Below are 23991 nucleotides of genomic sequence, written 5' to 3' on the forward strand. Positions count from 1 at the left end.
GTTGTTGATTCAACTGATCAGCAGACTTGCACGACTGATCTCAACCATTGATCTACTCGCTCTAGAACCAGTGGCTCATAAGGATTTTGGGTGAGCAACATGCATGAGGATTAACCACCAAAAAAGTGGTTTCCTCTCTCCTCCTCACTGCTACGTGTCCTCCACTGAATGGAATCAGAGCTAATTGGAAAATATCGCTTACGATATTTCTTCTACACGAAATAACACTTCCACTGTTTCAAAACTGCCTTCTGCCGATTAACCTTCGTGCTCTTCCACCATGCGATGGTTGTTGATCTATGAGATTCAACAGTTCTTATGCATCACCTCTTCACTTCTCCACTTGTTCCTTTCCTTTGACTTTACTTCGCCATTCAGTGTTTTTCGTTGTGGTTTTGGGTTCTCCTTTAGGGTTTCGGCTTTCACTCTTCCACTGCTCAACCTTTTCTATGAGCTCAACCTTTTCGAATTCTCACTTCGTTACTTCTCCAGAGCTCCACTTTGATCTTCAACTGGATTCAAAGACCCCTTTATGATTCCTCTGAATCATTCTACTCCTCTGCGTGTCCTTCAGAATTCTGCCTACAACCCTTATTAGAGAACCTACGAATTCACATATAATCCATTCATAAATACTCGTTTCACACAATTACATAGTTCTGGGATAAACCTCTATATAAACAAGTATAAACAATTGATTACATATCGAGACCCTCTGTCTCACAGGCCTGATCTTCAATATCAGTGGCCTCCTCCCTTTTTACTCTGCCCATAGGCTTACATTTATAATAGAAAGGTTTTGTTGAACTAATTCTAGTTCAAATCGTAGATCTACTGAAATGACTCCTAAATATCCTCTATGTCCACTTCTAACTTCAATTAGTTCCTAAGAACTCTCTCTAGTTCCTCGAGTCATCAAACTACTTTTAGAGTTATAATTGACTTCTAACTCTCTTGTCATTATTAACCATTCATGTTATCCTTTATTCGAGAGCATTTACAAGCATCCTCACACATCTAATTAATTCCTATTCTAATCACTTAAAAGCCTAAATATTACATTAATTTGAGACTTAGGAAACCAACTTCCTTAAAACACATGACCCCCTATGTCTACTAAAATATAATGATTTTCCTTGGGTTGAATGCTCCTGCATCAATTACCAAGATTGATTTGAGAAAAAGTGTTGGCAAATATGCTCTAAAATTTATACTCTATGTACACTCCAACTCTTGCATCCCTATATTTAGAATCTTATCAATATTTTTCTTATCGATGGAAGAAATCTTTTGTATATGCGAACATGGAAGCTATATTCACTTCCATTTATTTGGTTCTTTTACATATGTGCCACCTTGATATATGTCCCGACTTCCATACATGAACCACTTCCATATATAGAACCAAGCTTTCATTTATGTGCTTCATGGAAGCTATATATATGCATTGCTTCCATATATGTTTTTACACTTTCATATATTTGTACATATACATATATGTGTGTATATACAAGAGTATATTCTAGATATATGTATATAGAAGTGATGCATATAAAACAATTAATGCATATACCAAAGTGACACATACAAAACTATAATTGTGTATACAAAAGTAGATATAGCTTTCATTTCTGAATATATGAAATCTTGCTTCCATACATGTGTGACTTCTATATCTATGTACATATACATAATATACAAACTTGTGCATATATCAAAGAGTGTAAAACACATCCCATCTTGTACAAAATGCATCACGTTTGTATATGCATCACTTCTATATAGCTACTTTTTGACAATATTGCGGGATTCACACTTCTCTACCTTGTTTTTATCTTGGGATTTGTGAGGTCAAATTCTCTTACAATGTTGCCTGCACCATCCCACATTGCAGTAGCACTTAAGGTGATTTTATTTCAACCCCTAGCAATTCCCAAGGCAATTTCGTATATGCATGCATATACAAAATAAATATTTCAATTAGGGGTTAAAATCATATGCTTGGTCCTCAGAGTTTGGGTTGGTTATATGGGAGATTGGTCTGACGATATATAGAATATACAGATTTGTGCATATATAAAAAAGTGTCTACACTCTTTTTTTAATATATGGATTCTTAGGTATCTCCCGCATGTGAATGTATATATGGAAGTGCACATATACAAAAGAGCATCAAAAGAGCATGCTCTTTTGTATCTTCAATATAAGTTTGCATATATTGATGTGGATTCAATCAATATATTATTCATCATCCATTTTTATGATTTCAGAGTGGAACAATATAACCCTTTTCCCACTCACAAGTCCATCAATACCGAAAAAGGTTGATTAGGTTCTAAATACAAGGACACAAGAGTTATCTTTTGTAAATTTAGCACATGGGTTATGTTAAAGAATAACTATGTTGAGAAATCTTATGCATTAAGATTAGGTTATTTCTCTTCAATTTGATATCTACGTGTGAATGCTTTTTACTTCTTAGATTATGATATTCTTTTACTTATGTTATTATAGTGTTATTATTCATCAAACAAATACTAAAGAATAAACCATAAAGAGGCAAGAGACAGAAACTATAGGCTATCAGTCAGGGTTGAAAGTTCTCTTTCTTGAGAGGAAAACATGAAAAAATTCTTCTTCTTGTAGAGATTTGAATTGACAAATATCAAGACCAAGACCCTAGACCTTTTTGCCACTCCAAGGCCAAGTCACAAACCTTCCTTGATAAATTCCTTCTTGTTGTTATTTACGTCTCCTATGGTCAACACAAGTCAAACTATCTGCACTACTGAAATTTTGGTTTCATCCATAGATATACAACCTCAACTTATCTTATAACCTTGCAATTCTCATGTCTGAGTTTTTTGGATGTATCTTCCTTCATTGCTTGACTAGGAGACTCAATCTTATGACCTCATCTATGATATATGCTGAGATAAAGATATTCTTCTTGGCTTCTTCACTGACTGAAGAAATCCTACTATAGAACCTTTAATATATGCCACACATGTGAGGAAGAGGTAAGCAAAATAGTGCCTAAACAACTCTTGCTTTTCTCCTTCTTCTTGTGCTGGAAGAGAGGCTTCTACTTCTCTTTTTTTCACTTTTTGTTGTACTTCAGATGAAATACCAAATTCTATGTCTAGAATGAAAGTTGAGCTACTTATAATAGTAGTTTTTCCATGGTAATTAGTTGACATGACTTGGAGACAAGGACAATATACCAAGGGGTTGACAAGGATTTCACCTAAAGGGGCGTGACTCATCCCTTTATCCTGAATTCAATTTAAGATAACTTATAGGAATACTAAAATTCTATAATGGTGGAAGTTGTGGTAGGTCAGTCACTTGGCTTTTAATCATGGTCCAGAGGGTTCGACAATGTAGTAGGATCAACTAGAATGTGAGTTAAGTTCTGAATTTACCCCTTTCATTAAACATTTTTTTATTTTCTAGCCAATTTGGTTGCTATAGGTCATAGCAACAACATATTGGGTCAAGTCAAGGTATTTAACTCCCACACACCTGACATTCTGATATATCATGGAAGTCATTGATATGCATCGCTCACAACCATTGGATCATTTTTCTTGACAGAAAGGTGTTATAAACGTATCATCTTCTCATCCAACGTGACACATTGACCATTGGATGGAATGAGTGTTGGTTTTCTGATCATGTTGGGAGTTAAAAGAGAATTGAAATGTGTGTGGGTCCATGGGTAATGCACCTTATCAGCTATAACATTAAGGGATTTAAAATCTCTTGATGATATTGGATGCAGAGATATGAGCGATGATTCAACAATCTGATGGGAGGTGTTAGCCCCATCGTTGGGTCGACATGGAGTCATGATGATGGGTATTGGGCATACAAGAATGCTTGAAAAACTACCCCTTGATTGGTATGAAAATTCCTATCGAAACTAGGAATCCTGGTTCTCTGAATATCATTTTTTTTAGTAGTCCAGTAACCATCATATTTATGATGCAAAAATTATCGGATACACAAAGGAAATGCTGGATTCCCTATTTATTCTATTGTCTAAAAATATAGTTTTTTGGACAAATCATTAGCTTCCCGACACCGAAAGCTCGGAAGTGGTCGTCGGATGTATAACACAACAGATGGAAGAACAACAGTAGATGTCAATTTTTCTACCTCCAAATATCATAACTGGTCATCATATATAAATCACATCCTTCATATTATCCATTGGTGTTTCGATAATGACATGTCAAAAAACCTAGTGGGATGTGCAACTTGGCCTTTGGTTCAATGCTAGAGGTCCATCGACTATCTGATGCATGTCATTGGAATCTTATTGTCGAATTTGTGGAATTCCAGTGAGAATGGGGTTAGATACCTGAAAGACTATTCATCTGTTGTTTTTCATTTATTTGTCTAGAGGATAAAATATATCCCATCGACTATTTGATGCCTCATCGTTGGATTTTGATTGTCTAATTTGTTGATTGTTTGGCAGGATGTCGTGGGTTATCCGATGGACATCACGTCAAATGATTGATAGAGTATTGATCTTCTTGTAGTCATTTTTCTGAATAGAGGCTATAATCGGATATTTGATGGCCATTTTTCCCACCAATTATTCAATCAAGTTCTACCGACAAGCTTGGAAAATGAGGCCTCTCAGAGTCACGATAGAATTCTATTGAATGTCCAACACTCGATCATTATATTTTAGTGAACTTTGTAGTAGTGTTACAATTTTACCATCACTCATTAATAATTCATGGATGACATTAGTTATTTAGTGAGCCAACTATTGAAGATATATGGGCATTAGATCTCTCTCAAATTTTCATGTGGCCTCTGGCATGATGATAAATGGGGAGAAATCTAGCATGTGTTTATTCAATACCAATAATTTGGTGCAAAGGAATTTGGTGAGAAATATTGAATTTTAAATGGGTTCCCTACCAAAATCACTCAAGCTAATAAAGTGCAATAGTAATATTTCCCATCAGTGTCATTAATATGCAATATAGCATTGGAACAAAAACCTTTTATACAAGATAACCTGTTCTAGGAGATTAGAGATGATGGAACAACCAAGTTTTGGGAAAATTATTGGAAAGAAAGAAATATCCTTGCAAGATTAGTAGTGAGAATGGAAACACGAGATAACTAGGACGAGGACATTTTTCAGAGGAATAAGAAATTATGGATACATAACAAAAAGAAAGAAAGATTCAGGTAGTGCGAGGCAGGACAAGATGAGATGGGGATATCAAACATAGGTTTTGTTCACCATAAAATTATGGAAAATCTCAAGGAAATCTGAATGGATCCCCTCTGATCGAATATTTGGGAACGAAAGTTATGGTCAAAGGTAGTGAGCTTCCTATGGTTAGTTGGCTGATGTCGACTCGTAACATGGGACCTTTTGAGGAGAAAAGGCTACATAGGACCATCATGGTGCCCCATCTCTCAACAATATGAGGAAAGAATTAACCATCTGTTCAAAACTTTTGTAAGAATGGAAATTCTCTAGTCGAGGATTTGTAGCCATTTTGGCTATTTAGACTACTCACCTAAGAGTTTGTGGGAAACAATTGAATCTTGGAACCCCTCTCTTTTCAAAAATCTGATTGTGAATAAGTCTCATGGTTTGGTTTTGGGTTTCCTTTTGTGGAACGTATGAAAATGACATAATAGAATCATATTCAAGGATCTAAATAACACATAGGATTCTATATGGAAATATAAGAAGCTTAATATGAAAGAAATGATACTTACTAAGAAGTAGGAAGAAGACGATCAGAATGTGGAAGGAAAGGAAGCTCAAATTTTATGAGACTTAGAAATATTTCAAAATATGGTGGCATTGGATGACTCTCAGTGGGTTAGTGGTCTTGGCCTGTCTCCAACAACATTTTCCCTTCCTCCATAAGGATTTATGAAGCTTAATTTTTATGTCGAAAGAATAATGAATATTGGAAATCCATGGTGTAATCTTCGGATGAATTCATACAAGAATTTAGCTGAATATATATATACTGACAACACATCAATATCAATATGTCACTACATCAATTTATAACAATATATGAGTTTATACATGTGCTCAATTTGACGTGGCCTAATATAATAGGTTATTGTCTAGTCAAGTTTGTTCAATGGGCATGTATTTTGGTGGATAGTGTGGCTAGAATCATTGAAAATGGGTCTATAAAGGCTCTAATCTATGACTGAATACATGATGGTATGGATATACATTTTGTTCTAGTTGGTATATATACTTGTATATATACCATACATATACCTAGTGTATATATCAATATAACATCTTAACATATATATTGATATCTCACAAAATGGTCATTTCGTCTATTAGTTAGACTATGTCTTTTATTTATGGTTGAGAGTGATAGTGAAATATACTTACCACATCTTTTCATTTGTAATGTCAACAAAAAAAAATCTAGTAAACACAATGAAAGTGAGATTATTGGTGTTTTATAATGTATTTAATTAAAAAAACCACAAACCAAATAAATATGCTTATTTTTCTTTTTAATTATGATCAAAATTGTTTTTTATTTAGAAAATTGGAAAAAAAATCAAATTTAATATAAAAAAAGATCTTCATATACTGTGACTCTTTTAAATTGAAAAGTTTTTATTAATTTTAAAATATAAAATTATTTAAATACATTTTTAAAAATAATTGTTAATAATTATTTCTCTAATATTAATATATTTTTTTTTTAATCTAATGTTACCCTAAATCAATACAAATAATTCTTATAAAAATTCTAATAATAATAAATAAATTTGACTTACCAATACAAATCATTCTTATAAAAATTCTAATAATTATAAATAAATTTACTTACCATGAGGGTTAAAGCCAACTGCTCTGTGGAGTACGATACAATAACTATGTGGAGTGATAACTATTTGTTCACCTAAATTATGATGTGTTAACTATTTGAGTGTGCATTTATTTCTTTGGACAAGTATTATTGTGGGTCGATGTAGCATGGTATGTTGAATTGATTTCCATGCCTTAAGCTCCCAATAGATGACGCAGAGACAATGATAGATGTCAGTGATAATCTTCCGGCTACTAGAAACCATTTAGACGATAAACAATTTTGATAACGAATCTTAATGTCTGTCTTTGTAAACGGAGACGGGGAGGTGGGCCCAAATAACCACGTAAGTGTGGAATGAGAACCTACAATCGAGATAAGGGTTGTCGCCTATCCTAGCCTAACTTATCATATCCTATCCTAGCCTTGCCTTTCCATATCGAGCCTAGCCTAGCCTAAAATAACCTAACATGACCTGTCCTAGCTTACCCTACCTTAGCCTACTTAACGGACAATACCCTACGCTTGCCTAAACTAGACTAAAGTAGCCAAGTCTAAGCTAGACTAAGCTAGCCAAGTCTAACCTAGTCTAAATTAACGTAGCCTAAACAAGCATAGCATAACCTAGCCCAAACTAACCTAAATTAAACTAGCCTAGAGTAAAGTAGCCTAGGATAACCTACTGTAAACTAGCCCAACATGGCGTAGCATGAACTAGCTTAGCCCATACTAGTCTAGCCTAAAGTAACCTACCTAGACAAATCTAGCTTAGCCTAAACGAACCTAGCCTAGTTAGCTGAGACTAAAATAGCCTTTCCTAGCCTAACTTAGCGTAGCCTAGCCTACCCTAAACTAGCCTAAATTAGTCTAGGCTAAACTAGCCTAGCCTAACCTAGCCTAAACTATCCTAGACTAACCTAGCCTACCTAAGCTGTCCCACACTATCCTAGTCTAGCCTAGCCTAAACTAGACTAGCCATTATTGGCCTAAGAATAACTAGACTACTGCAGCCTAGCCTAAACTAGGATAGCCTATACTAAACTAGCCTAGCCTAGCCTAAACTAGCATAACATAGCATACCCTAGCCTAGCCTACCATACCTTGGCCTAAAATAGTCTATCCTAACCTAGCCTTGCCTACCCTAACCTACATTATCCTAGCCTAGCCTATCATATCCTAGCCTAAACTACCCTAGCCTAACCTACATTATCCAAGCATACCGTAACATACCCTAGCATAACCTTATCGTAGCCTAGCCTAGTTTAGCCTAGTCTATCATAGCCTAACATTCCTATCCCATCCTCTTCCAACATAAACTAGACTATCCTAACATAACCTAGCTTGTACTAGCCTAGCTTGTAAAAGTCTAGCATAGGCTACCCTAGCCTACACTAGCCTACCCTAGCCTAACCTACACTGGGCAAGCATGCCATACCACCCCCATCCTAACATATCCTAGCATAGTTTAGCAAAGTTTATCTTAGTGAAGGCTAGTCTACGCTAGCCAAAATGAGCCTACACTAGCCTATTCTTCTCTACCCTAACCTAGCCTATCCTAGCCTAACCTAGCCTAAACTAGTCTATCCTAGCTTATATTTCCTAGTCCAGCCTATCATAGCCTAAACTAGCCTAGCCTAACAAGACCTAGCCTTGGCTACCCTAACCTATCATGACCTAGCCTATCATATCCTAGCCTAAACTACCCTAGCCTAACCTACACTATCCAAGCATACCATTGCATACCCTAACATAACCTTATCCTAGCCTAGCCTAGATTAGCCTAGTCTATCATAGCCTAACATTCCTATCCCATCCTATCCCAACCTAAACTAAACTAGCCTAACATAGCCTAGGGTGTACTAGCCTAGCTTGTACAAGCGTAGCATAGGCTACCCTAGCCTACACTAGCCTAGCCTAGAATACCCTAGCCTAACCTACACTAGCCAAGCATACCATACCACCCCCTATCCTAACCTATCCTAGCCTGGTTTAGCATAGTTTATCATAGGCTAATGTGGCCTATTCTAGCATAACATATCTAAAGTTAAACTAGCCTATACTAGCCTACCATACCCTGTCATACCCTAGCCTAGGTTTTCGTGGCCTAAGATAGAATAGAATAACCTAGATTTCCATAAAATAACTTAGCCTAACCTATCCTACCATAGCATAAACTAGCCTAGCCTAACACACCCTATCCTACCATATCCTAGCCTAACTTAGCCTATCCTAAACTAGCATAGACTATCATACCCTAGCCTAAACTATCTTAAACTAATGTAATCTAACCTAAACTAGCCTACCCTAGCTTAAACTAACCTAGCCTAACCTTACCTAAACTAGACTAGCCGAAACTAGCCTAATCTAGGATAACCTAGCTTAAAGTAACCTAACCTAGACTAGCCTAAACTGGGCTAACCTAGCCTAAACTATCCTAGCCTAACCTTGAAAAGCCTACCCTAGCCTAGACTAACCTAGCCTAAATGAAACAAGCCTAAACTAGCCTGACCTATCCTAGTGTAACCTAGCCTAGCCTTGCCCAAACTATCCTAGCTTAAACTAGCATACCCTAGACTAGCCTAGGATAAATTGGCCTAACCTAGCCTAGTCTAAATTAGTCTAGTGTTTCCCAAACTATCGTAGCTTAAACTAGCATAACCTAGCATAGCCTAGCATAGCCTAGTTGAAACTAGCCTAGCCTAGCTTAACCTAAATTAGCCTAGCATAACCTAGCCTATCCTAGCTTGACCTAGGTTAGCTTAGCATAACCCAGCCTAGACTAGCCTAACCTATCCTACACTATCATAGCCTAACTTCACCTAACCTCGCCTAACTGAACCTAGCCTAACATAAACTAGAATGGCCCACGCTAGCCTAAACTAGACTAGCCTTACCTAGACTAGCCTCTCCTGGCCTAGGCTAGCTTAGACTAGCCTATGCAAGCCTAGCCTAGCCTATACTAAACTAGCCTAGCCTATCCTAGCATAAAATAAGATAGCCTAGCCTAGCCTACCCTGGCCTAATGTACACTATCCAAGCATGCCATAACGTATCCTAGCATAACCTTATCCTAGCCTACCATAGTTTAGCCTAGTCTATCATAGCCTAGCTTTCTTAGCCCAACCTATCCCAACCTAAACTAGCCTAGCCTAACATAGCCTAGCTTGTACTAACCTTGCTTGTGCTAGCCTAGTTTGTACTATCCTAGCATAGGCTAACTTATTCTACACTATCATAGCCTATCCTAGTCTAGACTGGCCTAGCCTAATCTACACTAGCCAAGCATACCATATTGTCCCCTAGCCTAACATACCCTAGACTATTTTAGCCTATTTTATCATAGCCTGACGTGGGCTATCCTACCATAACATATCTTATGTTAAACTGGCCTAGTCTAGCCTACCCTACCATGCCCTACCCTAGCCTAAACTAGCTTAACCTATCCCAACATAAACTAGCCTACCCTATCCTACCTTAGCCTAGCCTAGGTTGGCCTAGCCTAAGATAGCATAGCATAACCTAGATTTCCATAAAATAGCTTAGCCTAACCTAGCCTAACATAGAATATACTAGCCTAGCCTAACATACCCTAGGCTACGATATACTAGCCTAACTTAGCCTAGCCTAAACTAGCTTAGACTATCCTAGCCTAGCCTACACTAGCTTAAACTAACCTAATCTAACTTAAATTAGCCTAGCCTAGCATAAACTAGCCTAACCTAACCTTACCTGAACTAGACTAGTCCATACTAGCCTAAATTAGGCTAGCCTTACTAGCATAAATTAGGCTAACCTAGCCTAGTCTAAACTAGTCTAGCCTTGCCCAAACTATCCTAGTGTAAACTAGCATAGCCTAGCCTAGCCTAGCCTAGCCTCTTAATCTAGCTTAGCCTAGCATAACCTAGGTTAGCCTAGCCTAGTGTAAACTAGTCTAGCCTTGCGTAAACTATCCTAGTGTAAACTAGCATAGCCTAACCTAGCCTAGTTGAAGCTAACCTAGCCTACCATAGCATAAAATAGCCTAGCCTAACACACCCTAGCCTACGATATCCTAGCCTAACTTAGCCTATCCTAAATTGGCTTAGATTATCCTGGCCTAGCCTAAACTAACTTCAACTAACGTAATCTAACCTAAACTAGCCTAGCCTAACCTTACCTAAAATAGACTAGCCCAAACTAGCATAACCTAGGATAACTTAGCCTAAAGTAACCTAACTTAGGCTAGCATAAACTGGGCTAAACTAGCCTAAACTATCCTAGCCTAACCTTGAAAAGCCTACCCAAGCATAGACTAACCTAGCCTAAATGAGACAAGCCTAAACTACCCTGACCTATTCGATTGTGACCTATTCTATTGTAACCTAGCCTAGCCTTGCCCAAACTATCCTAGCTTAAACTAACATAACCTAGCCTAGACTAGCATAAATTAGCCTAACCTAGCCTAGTCTAATCTCATCTAGCCTTTCCCAAACTATCATAGTTTAAACTAGCATAGCCTAGCCTAGCCTAACCTAGCCTAGTCTAATCTCGTCTAGCCTTTCCCAAACTATCGTAGTTTAAACTAGCATAGCCTAGCCTAGCCTAGCATAGCCTAGTTGAAACTTGCCTAGCCTAGTAGAGCCTAGCTTAACCTAGGTTAGCCTAGTATAACCTAGGTTAGCCTAGCTTAACCTAGGCTAAACTAGTCTATCCTAGCCTAGCCTAACATATCCTACACTATCATAGCATAAACTAGCCTAACCTAACCTCACCTAACCTCGCCTAACCTAGTTTAGCCTAACTTAGCCTAACCTAGCCTAACATAAACTAGACTGGCCTACACTAGCGTAAACTAGACCAACCTTTCCTAGACTAGCCTAGTCTAGCCTAGGCTAGCCTAAACTAGCCTAAACAAGCCTAGCCTAGCCTATCCTAAACTAGAATAGCCTACCCTAGCCTAAAATAACATAGCCTAGACTAGCCTAGCCTAAACTACACTATCCAAGCATACCATAGTGTACCCTAGCATAATCTTATCCTAGCCTATCCTAGTTTAGCATAGTCTATCATAGCCTAGCTTTCTTAGCCCATCCTATCCCAACCCCAACTAGCCTAGCCTAACATAGCCTAGCTTGTACTAGCCTAGCTTATGCTAGCCTAGTTTGTACTAGCCTAGCATAGGCTAACCTATTCTATAGTAGCCTATACTAGCCTTGCCTAGACTAGCCTAGCCTAGTCTACACTGCCCAAGCATACCATACTGTCCCCTAGCCTAACATACCGTAGACTATTTTAGCCTAGTTTATCCTAGCCTAATATAGCCTATGCTAGCATAACATATCCTAAGTTAAAATAGCCTAGACTAGCCTACCCTACCATGCCCTACCCTAGCCTAAACTAGCTTAACCTACCCAACATAAACTAGCCTGCACTAGTCTAGCCTGTCCTATCCTACCCTAGCCTAGCCTAGGTTGACCTAGCCTAGGATAGCCTAGATTGCCATAAAATAGCTTAGCCTAACCTAGCCTAACATAGAATAAACTAGCCTAGCCTAACATACCCTAGCCTATGAAATACTAGCTTAACTTAGCCTAGCCTAAACTAGCTTAGACTACCATAGCCTAAGCTAAACTAGCTTCAACTAACCTAATCTAATCTAAACTAGTCTAGCCTAGCTTAAACTAGCCTAACCTAACCTTACCTAAAGTAGACTAGTCCATACTAGCCTAACATAGCATAATGTAGCCTAAAGTAGACTAAACTATCCTAACCTAACTTAGCTTGGCCTAACTTGGGCTAACCTAGCCTAAACTAGCCTAGCCTAACCTTGACAAGCCTACCCTACCCTATACTAACCTATCCTAAATGAGAAAAGCCTAAACTAGCCTAGCCTAGCTTGACCTATCCTAGTGTAACCTAGCCTAGCCTTGCCCAAACTATCCTAGCTTAAACTAGCCTATCCTAGCCTAGCCTAGCATAAATTAGGCTAACCTAGCCTAGTGTAAACTAGTCTAGCCTTGCCCAAACTATCCTAGTGTAAACTAGCATAGCCTAGCCTAACATAGCATAGCCTAGTTGAAAGTAGCCTACCCTAGCCTAGCCTATCTTAATCTAGCTTAGCCTAGCATAACCTAGCCTAGCCTAGCTTAACCTATCCTAAATTAGTCTAGCCTATCCTAGCCTAACCTATCCTACACTATCATAACCTAGACTAGCCTAGCCTAACCTCGCATGTCCTCGCCTAACCTAGCTTAGCCTAACTTAGCCTAACCTAGCCTAACACAAACTAGACTTGACTACGCTAGCCTAAACTCGACATGCCTTTCCTAGCCTAGCATAAACTGGCATGAACTAGCCTAGTCTTGCATAGGCTACCCTACCCTACCCTAGACTAGGCTAGGCTTGTTTAGACTAGTGTAGACTAGGTTAGTTTAGTGTAGACTAGGTTAGTCTATTCTAGACTGGGCTAGTCTAGTGTAGATTAGGCTAGGCTAGGCTAGTCTAGTTTAGGCTAGGCTAGTCTAGTCTAGTTTAGGGTAGGATAGTCTAGTCTAGTTTAGGCTATGCTAGTTTATTCTAGTCTAGTCTAGTCTAGTCTAGTGTAGCCTAATCTAGTCTAATCTAGTCTAGCCTAATCTAGCCAAGACTAATCTATCCAAGACTAACCTAGCCTAGCCTAACCTAATCTAGCTTAATCTAGCCTATCCTAGCCTAATCTAGCCTAATCTAGTCTAACCTAGCCTAGCCTAATCTAGCCTAGCCTAGACTAGCCTAAACTAATCTAGCCTGATCTAGCCTAACTTAATTTAGCCTGATCTAGGCTAACCTATTCTAGCCTAGCCTAGCCTAGCATGGCCTAATCTAGCTTAGCCTAGCCTAATGTAGCCTAATATTGCCTACTCTAGCTCAATCTTGCCTAATCTTGCCTAATCTAGTCTAGCCTAACCTAGCCTAGCCTATCCTAACCTAGCCTAATCTAACCTACCCCAATCTAGCCTAGTCTAGCCTAGCCTAATCTAGCCTATCCTATCTCAATCTAGTCAAATCTAACCTAGCCTAATATATCCTAGCCTAGCATAGCCTAGTCTAGCCTAATCTAGCTTAATCTAGCCTATTCTAGACTAGCCTAATCTAGCTTATCCTAACCTAACTTAGCCTAGCCTAGCATAGCCTAATCTAACCTATTCTAGGCTAATCTAGCATGGCCTAATCTACCCTGAGCTAGCCTAGCCTTCTCTAATCTAGCCTAGCCTAATCTAGACTAGCTTACCCTAGCTTAGCCTACCATAGCCTACCATACCTACCCTAACCTACCCTAGCCTACCGTACCCTATCCTAGCCTACCATACCCTACCCTACCTAGCCTATCCTAACGTACCTAGCATAACCTAGGGTATCCTAGCCTACCTAAGCTACCCTAACATAACCTAGCCTAGCCTACCCTATCCTAAGCCTATCCTAGCCTACATAACCCAACCCTATCCTGACCTGCCCTAACCTAGCCTACCTTAGCCTAGCCTAGCCTAGCCTACCTAGCCTACCCACCCTACCCTAGGCTATACTACCCTAGCCTATCCTATCCTAGCCTAGAGTATCCTAACCTACCTAATCCTAGCCTAGCCTCACCTATCCTACCCTACCCAAGCTTAGCCTAGCTAGCCTAACCTACCATAGCCTAGCTTGGCATAGCCTAACCTACCCTAACCTACCATGCCCTACCCTACCCTACCCTAGAATACCTAGCCTACCCTAGCCTAGCATACCCTAGCTTAGCCTAGCCTAACCTACCCTAGCCTACATAGCCTACATAGCCTAACCTACCCTAGCCTACATAGCCTAACCTACCCTAGCCTACCTGGCCTTGCCTACCCTACCTAGCCTATCCTAGCCTACCTAACCTACCCTAACATAACCTAGCCTAGCCTAACCTAGGCTAGCCTACCCTATCCTAAGGCTAGCCTAGCCTGAGTCAAACCTTTATCCCAACCTAGCCTAGCGTAGCCTAGCCTACCTTAGCATAGCCTAGCCTACCTTAGCATAGCCTAGCCTACCTTAGCCTACCCTAGCCTACCCTACCCTAGCCTACCCTACCCTAGCTACCCTAACTTAGCCTACCCTATGCTAGCCTACCCTAGCCTACCCTACCCTACCTATCCTAGCCTAGCCTATCCTACCCTACCCTACCCTACCCTACCATACACTAGCCTATCCTAGCCTAACCTAGCCTAGACCTACCTAGCCTAGCCTAGCCTTGCCTATCCTACCCTACCCAAGCTTAGCCTAAGTAGCCTACACTACCCTACCCTGCACTACCATAGCCTAACCTAGCCTACCCTAGCCTACCTAGCCTACCCTACCCTACACTAGCCTAGGCTTCCCTAGCCTACCTAACCTACCCTAGCCTATGCTAGCCTACCCTAGCTTACCTAGCCTAGCCTAGACTACCCCTGCCTACCCTACCCTACCCTAACCTAGCATAGCCTACCCTACCCTACCCTACCGTAGCATAGCTTATCCTTACCAAGCCTCCCTAACCTACCCTAGCCTACCCTACCCTAGCCTAAACAAACCTAACCTAACCTAACCTAGCCTACCATACCCTAGCCTAGCCAAGCCCACCTAGCCTAGCCAAGCCTACCTAGTCTACCCTAGCCTAGCCTACCTGGCCTACCTGACCTACCCTACCGTAGCCTACCCTAGCCTACCTAGCCTACTCTAGCCTACCCTACCTAGCTTACCTAGCCTACCTTACCCTACGCTAGCCTACCCTATCCTACCCTACCTAGCCTACCCTACCCTACCTAACCTAGCATAACCTAGCCTACCCTAGCATAACCTAGACTAGCCTAGCCTAGCCTACCCTATCCTACCTTAACCTAGCCTACCCTAGCCTAACCTTAAGTAGCTTATCATAAACTAGCCTAACCTAACTTTATCCTAAACTAGATTATCCAACCTAGCCTAACACATGCCTAATCTAGCCTAAACTAGTTGAGTGTAACCTAACATAGCCTAGCTTAGCCTAGCCTATCCTATCTTAGCCCAGCCCAGCCTAGCCTAGCCTAACTTAAACTAAGCTAGCCTAGCATGGCCTAAACTAGCTTAGCCTAGTTTGACATACACTAGCTTGGCCTAACCTAGCCTAGCCTAGCTTAAACTAGACTAGCCTATCCTAGTGTTGCCTAAGGTACCCTACTCGAGCCTAGTCTAACCTAAACTAACTTGGCCTAGCCTAGCCTAAATAGTCTAGCCTTTCCTAGCCTATGCCACCCCACTCTAGCCTAACCTACACTAAACTAGCCAAACCTAGACCCTAAATCTCAATGTATATTATAAATATACATCTTACATGAAAGTAAAAGAACTTCACATAAAAAAGCAATGAACATAAGTAATGGATTTATTATGAAAGTTACAAAATACAAATTTATGTTTATTGAAAACATATTTTACATAATATAAATTCTATAATAAAATAATTTTTCAATATACAATAAAAGCATGTATAAAAAAATTGTTCAATTAGGTGATTAAATAATAAATTTATAAAAGAAATACTTTAAAATGACAAAATCGCTAATATAAAATTCATATATTATTAAAAAATATAAAAACTAAGAAGAATCATATAGAATATATTAATGCTTAAGAAATTATAAAAAGACAATTTACTTTATTGAAAGAATACATTTTTTTGTTGTTGTAAAAAAAGAGATTTTTTATTAAAAACAAATTAATATATAAAAAAATAACTTTCTATATCAATTAAGGAACAAAAAATTCCCTATTTCTTATTTTAGTAAATAAAACTATATAAATTTTTTTTACTTATAATCAAAATATAAAAGATATGAATTATTGAAATATAAACTTTATAAGCTATTCAAAATAGTTTCATCATGGAAACACAATCATTCACATGTAACAAATTTTGGATCACTTAAATTACTGAAAAAACTTACAATGAAATAAACTGAAACATTGTGCATATATATGACTGTGAAAACAATGGAATTAGAGGTTAAAAAAAGCTTATCGATTTTATTTGAAAAAAAAAACTATGACCGAAAACAATGAAATTAGAGGTGAAAAAAATGCTTATAAATTTTTACCAAAAAACAATCGATGTCCAACTGGGAAAAAAACCTGTTGCAGCCAAAAAGAAATTCTATACGGACATAGGCATGCGGCTTCAACTTTAAAAATTTAAAAATATATTTCAAAGAATATTAGGTGTCATGAAATGGTTTTGGCGACAATCATTGTATTCGAAACGCCTATTAAACTCAAACTCAAATCATGATAGTGATTCATTCTAAATTCAAACGGAGTCTTCTAGACGGAAATGTCGCCTAATTTCTGGGTTTATTTGATACTCCGTCCTCGGCTTCTTGACGGAAATGTCGCCTAATTTCTGGGTTATTTGATACTCCGTCCTCGGCTTCTTGACAGAAATGTCGCCTAATTTCTATCGTCCTTTGTTTTGGCAAAGCAGCCCGCGGGTCCCCAGAAGAGGTCCAGTAGGCATATCGTCCAAGAACCGGAAGTCAATACCAGCGGGAGTTTCGCGCCACAGATGGTGACGCGCACGAGGATGGTTGCAATGGCCTTGAGGCTGGCTTGCGCGATGGTCTCAGATGGACCGAACCTCAACGTGGGAAATCTTGGTACCAATTTATATCTGAGCGTTTTCCTTAACGGAATTGCAGAGTTGCCTGCATATCCTCTGAAGGCAATTATTGTTGACAAGTTCGAAAGGAGGGTTGCTCTCTTCTTCACTACCTCTTCTGGAGGGACCCACGGACTCCGTCGCCAAAACAAATGTTATGCCGCTCATTAGATGGAGTATCAAATAAACCCAGAAATTAGGCGACATTGCCGTCAAGAAGCCGAGCATGGTTGCCCGCCCAAGCCAAGCTCATGATTAGGCCAGAAGGATTCATTGAAATCAGCAAGAGGCATATTAGACCTCCGCAAATTAAAGAAATAATATGCCTAGGTTAATTTCTAAAAAGAGGCGGATGGGTTAAGCTAACAATAAAACTGATACAGAATATTGATTTACGCAATAGATGAATTAAATGACTAAAATTGCTGAACTATTTCCAAAGAAATCAAGAGCTTCTCAGATAATCAAAGGGCAAAAAGACAAGTGATCATTAACCATTCAACTTCTCCACCGGAAGATCTGTTTGCCTCCGATCTGCTCCACCTGAGGCACAGTAACATGCCCAACAAAACATAGATGCAGGAAGAGGTTATACAATCAAATAAAAGTTATACACTAAATTTGACATAAGCATGAAGAGATTAAAATTGCTGAACTATCTCCAAAGAAATCCAGGGTTTCTCAAAAAAAAAAAGGAGAAAACAGAAGTGATCACCAATCATTGAACTTCTCCACTGGACGATCTGGTTGCCGTTGCCCGTTAAAATTGCTGAACTATTTCTGAAGAAATCAATGGCTTCTCAGAAAATCAAAAGGCAAAAAAAAGTGATCATTAACCAGTGGACTTCTCCACCTTTGAAATCAATGGCTTCTCAGAAAATCAAAAGGCAAAAGACAAAGTGATCATTAACCATTGAACATCTCCACTGGAAGGGATTGATCTGGCTGCCTCCTATCTGCTCCACCGGAAGTCTAGGGTTCTTTGTCTAGTCCACATAGAAGCAGGCTACCCACAGTAATAGGCAACCAAGCATGCCAAACAAAATATAGATGGAGGAAGAGTTAATTTTATAAATAATGTAAACAAGACATAGACGGAGGAAGAGGTTAGGTTATAAATAATGTAAGAGTTGATATATATATTCCTCCCCGTCCTTTCAACGGTTATTGGATTTAAAACTACATAGCAACCGTTAAGTTCTTGCATGCTTTTCTGGCAATTGGAGAGTATCTGCAACGGTTCACTTTATCCATGATTTTTAACCAGTCGGATAAATGTTATATTGCTTTTCTAAACGTGTCAATTGGTCAGTTATAGATTCTCACGCTTTTTCTAAATTTGTTTTCGATTTTAATGATTTTTATTTTCATGCTTTTTCTCCATTTACTTTGAATTTAATGATCTTTTAATCTTTGTTTATCTGATAGAATCTGCAACGGTTCACTCTATCCATGAATTTTTTTACCAGTCAGTTAAATGTTATATTGCTTTTCTAAATGTGCTCATTGGTCAATGATAGATTTTCACGTTTTTCTAAATTTGTTTTTTACTTTAATGATTTTTAGTCTCATGCTTTTTCAATCTGTTTTGATTTTTAATCTTTGCTTTTGTCTTTTTTTATTTTTTAGTTTAATCAGGTACTAAGTTACAAATAAGTAATTTTATTTTTATGTATTTAATTATTTTTATTGACAATTTTTTTTTTGAACAAATATGATGCAATATCTATTAACTTAAATTTAGTTGGTTATTTTTAAATTTAATCGCATTTTCTTATTTTATTTAGTGTTTATGTTTTTCAATATTTAGTACAATACTATATCTTACAAATTTTTTTATTATATATTATTAGATATTACATATATATATATATATATATATATATATATTGCTCAAAATCATATAGTATCAATCACATCTACATGTAACATGGAAAACTTAGTTTAAAATATATAGTGAGCTCCTAATATAGTAGTGTTTGTGTGTACACTTTAGTTAATTTTTTTAACTTATCACATTTTAAAATTGTGAAATATATTTAAGATCATGAAAATGCAAATCTTTGCCATATTTATACAAAGTTTGGGTGCATTTACATCTTTTATTCTTTTATGGGATATCTACTTTTCTTTTGCAAAACTAATTTTTTTTTTTGATAATATATGCATTGCTTTTGTTTACATGAATTTATGATAAAATCTCATAACTAATTAGTTATAAATGCGTTTGGGTATTTTTTTTTAATATATACTTCTTTTCTCATATAATTTTAGGGTACCCACTATTATATTGTGATTGTCACCTATGACAAAGATTTATAGATTTTATTTGAAATATATCATGGTATTTAAAAAAATTTCTTTTAAGAGTATGAAATTTATAATTAAAAAAGTGTAATAATCTAGTATTAAGATGTGACTTGTTTATATATATATATATATATATATATATATATATATATATATATATATATATATATATATATATATATAATTTTGTGCCCATGCTAATGTAACTAAGGATTATATTGATGATTGTTTCATGAGTGATGATACTAAACAATTTTTTTATAAAATCACTATTACTAGGGTAGAACATGTGGGTTAGTTTGCTAAATTGATGCATTTGATAGATTGAAGTTGATTTACTTGCCATCCACTAAAATTGAAACTACTCTTGTGAGGTCAATATGAAATGATGGTAGATTGGTCTAAATTCTGCATTTTTTTTGTTGTGAAATCTTTATAGGTTAATTTAGCCATTGTATTTAGATAGGCTTGGTATCCACAATTTTGTAGTAGTTAAAATTGAACAGAGGGAATTGTCCATTGTATTGGGGTGGGCTTAGTATACACACTTTTGTAGTGTTTAACATTCAGGGGAGGGAATTTTTATGATGGGTCAATCTATGCCTCATCTCAAGAAAAGCATCAAGATAGATTTAGAAATGTTTGTCTTTATGTAACCACATTGTGCCATATGAGCCTTCAATCTCCATTGATATGTAATTGTATTCAATTATCCTAATGATGGTTCTATAGGAAACTAAACAGAAATGGGCTAAAAGATCCAAATTATCCGGATGTTGGGAGTTACCGTAAAAATGCCCAAGAGAAGAGAAAAACACATAAAGAAGAATTTTATTAAAATAAAGAAAATTGTTCTAGCTACATTGCGTGGACCAATCAGGTCTAAATTTATAGCCTTTTTAGTTACAATACCATGGGTAATTACCATGAGCAGATACCATGGATAATTACCATGAGAAAATACTATGGGTAACTACGATCGGTGGATTTGACTTTCCATTTAGATTATTCCTTCATCGCTAGGAAGAAATGGTCCCCATTGCACAAATTTCCCTCCTGAGAACATTTTGTTGGACATGAGCCAATGAAGAGAAGGGCTTTATGTGGTTGACCCATAACCACAAGTTTGTGGATGACCCATAATCATGATGAATGAAGGTTAGAGGATAGAGATACATTGTGATGATTATGAGCCAATTATGATACTAACAGTGTGTGGCCTGGGAAACCCACTTCGATGGAAAGGGTTTCGTGTGGTTGATCCATAACTGCGGGTTTGTGCATGACCCATAGCAATGATGGACATGTATTTGAGGATAGAGATACACTGTAATGCTTGTGGTCCAACTGTGATGTTGACAATGTGTACCTTGGCAAATGGACTTCAGTGACAAGGTTTTTTTGTGGCTGATCCCTAACTGTGATGATATATTTCACTTTCTAGTCTTCCTCGTAGAAATATGGATGTGCAAAGGCTTCCTCCTAGTTCTCAAGTTTCACATTTGTGATTCCCTTTGTTGTGATTTGATAGTCCCACCATGGCACTACCTTGGCATTAGAAGGCATATTTTGCCAAAAGCGAACTTCAAGATAGTCAACAACGATATCCAAATCACCATGGGCATCCAACATGCTTGGAATAACTTGCAAATATATAATGTATCAATAAGTATGATGCATAAAGGATGTCAAATGTTGTTGGCCAACTAAGGGAGAATGATTTAGATGAATGTGCAATATTGATAACTTTTTATTTTAACATCCCACAAGCACCATATACCTCTTGCATATAATTTCCATTGTTTCCATTTGCCATCATAAGCATCTAATGACTTATTGTCAAACTTCCAATCATTAATTGGTTATTTTTTCTTTTCCTGTAGAAGTAACTTGTCATAACTACTACAAAACCATCCAAAATTTTGTCCATGATTCGATTTTGAAGCCTCCCTTTGGTTATAAGAACTTCCATCTCAAATTCTATCAAGTTTTATTCTTGAAGTAGTAAGTGTCACAACCACTTACTCTCTCGTGATAAACTTGTGATACCTTAACTATGCATTTTGTCAAACAACTATTGAGTACTCCATGACGAAAACCAGTCCTTGTCAACAATAGCTACAAAATTTTGAAATAAATACTAAACACTTTTGAGAAAACAAGCTACATAATGCCCTGATGACATTGGTTACATGCCTTGATCTGTGAGATTGTGCAATCCTATGTTATAGTCAACTACACAAGTTCTTGTCAGAGTCGAGTGTAAAACCCTCTGTGATAAGAAATTATTCCATCAGCAAATGGTAGAAAACTACACACTTCTTTGTCGCAGTGAACTATGCACTCCACTGCGATATCCAACTATGCAATCTCTTGAACCATTAGATTGCACAGTTCATAGTGATAATCAAATATGTATTCCTTGAAAGTAATAAGTGTGCACTTCCAAAATACCCATGTGCACTTCTATATGGTAGTATGGCATGTGTTCCAAATTGATTACCTTTCATGTGTTAGTTATCTAGATTTAGCTTCTAGATTTTAGGCATGCACACCCAAAACCATAACCATAACTTTGTGAGTTCCCATCTATATAAGAATTCATCCTAGATATCATTATCACATTCATCCTTCGAGCTCTAGCTAATATCATGAGTAGAAGGAGATTTTCATTTCAATTGCCCTGCTTTTCTAGTTAAGTTTCTCACCTATCGCTTTTTGCTACTTTTGCTTTCACTTTTATCACTTTTCTTTTCAAAAGTGTTATTTTGTCTCACTTTTTACACAAAGAGTGTCATTTTAACTATTATTAGCTTCTAAAAGTGTTGTTTCAGCCTTTTATGCTTCTTTTCTAGTGTTGTTGCACATGCCATGTATTTTCACCTATCAGTAATAATTGTTGTTGGGTGTACTTATGCATGCATATCCTCTTCCTTTCATTATCTTACTTGCTCGATGTGAACACTTTTTTGGATGAATCTTGGCCTAATCCACATCTTTCCCCCCTTCAATTAATAGATATTGAGCCTTGCCTTATGTTACAGATTTTATATGTCGTTGAATTCCCTAAATTTAAATTGTCAACTGAGATTTGTAAACTTTGAGTTGCAATGAATTCCAGTTCATATCTAAACTTATCCTATGTAGATTTAGTGTGAAATTAAGTACAAAATACTCACACTTTGTTTTTGACAATGAAACCATGAATTGATGAATTGAAGAAACCTATTTCATTATGAAATCTAAATCACTAATAATAAAATCAATTTCACATTCATAATAAAAATTATTCTTAATTATATTGCTCTCACTCGAAAATTCATCCAGAAATAAGCTTGGAAACTATCACAAGCTATATTCTCAAATCAATTGAACAACTACTTCATTCAAAAATCATTATGCAAAGCTAATCTCGAAGGTGCTATAATTCAGAAGTAAACTCAAAAATACCTTAAAAAATAACTCAGGCTATTCCTTATATAATATTCCACTCAATGTATGCTAAGAATTGGGACACATAACTTATGGCTTCCTAATTCAAAATCAACGTGACCAATTAAATAACACACAACTTCGATTTATCTAACTATTACCAAAAAAAATATCTAAATTAAGTCTTACTATGAAATGAAATAGATGTCAAGCTATCTATAAAAAATATCATTACACTATGATTCAATTAATCATCACATAGTAAATTGAGTAACTAACACACTGTAAATAACATTAAATTCACCAAGCATTAACACACCATCTACACCAAAGAATGGCACATTGTTCCTAATCGATTCTAATCATTCAATTGAGCACAAGCTTGAGGAGTTTCTTGTCAACAATAAATAGACCTTCATGCGATTAAAACACTTTCATTCACAACAAAGGATTGAAGCTTAAAATATAAGAATTATTTCTCAGAAATATATTCTAAATTGAAACTTCCTTCTTCAGCGTTCACGAGATCGACAAAGTAATCAAAAGAGTTAATGGATGCATGGTATATTCATATTAATGATCCACAAGCATGCAAAAAATCAGTGAACATTACATTATCTATCTAGTCTCATATCTATGAAAGAATTGAAGGAAACTTAAGTACGATTTTTAGTATGGGAAATCTGGAAACCATCAAAGAAAGAAAATGTTTCTTTAAGTATAGTTATGCCTAATGAATTCAAAAACACCTCCTATCTATTA

This window comes from Pinus tabuliformis, chromosome X (genome assembly GCF_031772625.1).
Source record: "Pinus tabuliformis cultivar Carrire ecotype Pingquan chromosome X, CPIR1, whole genome shotgun sequence".
Taxonomy (NCBI): domain Eukaryota; kingdom Viridiplantae; phylum Streptophyta; class Pinopsida; order Pinales; family Pinaceae; genus Pinus; species Pinus tabuliformis.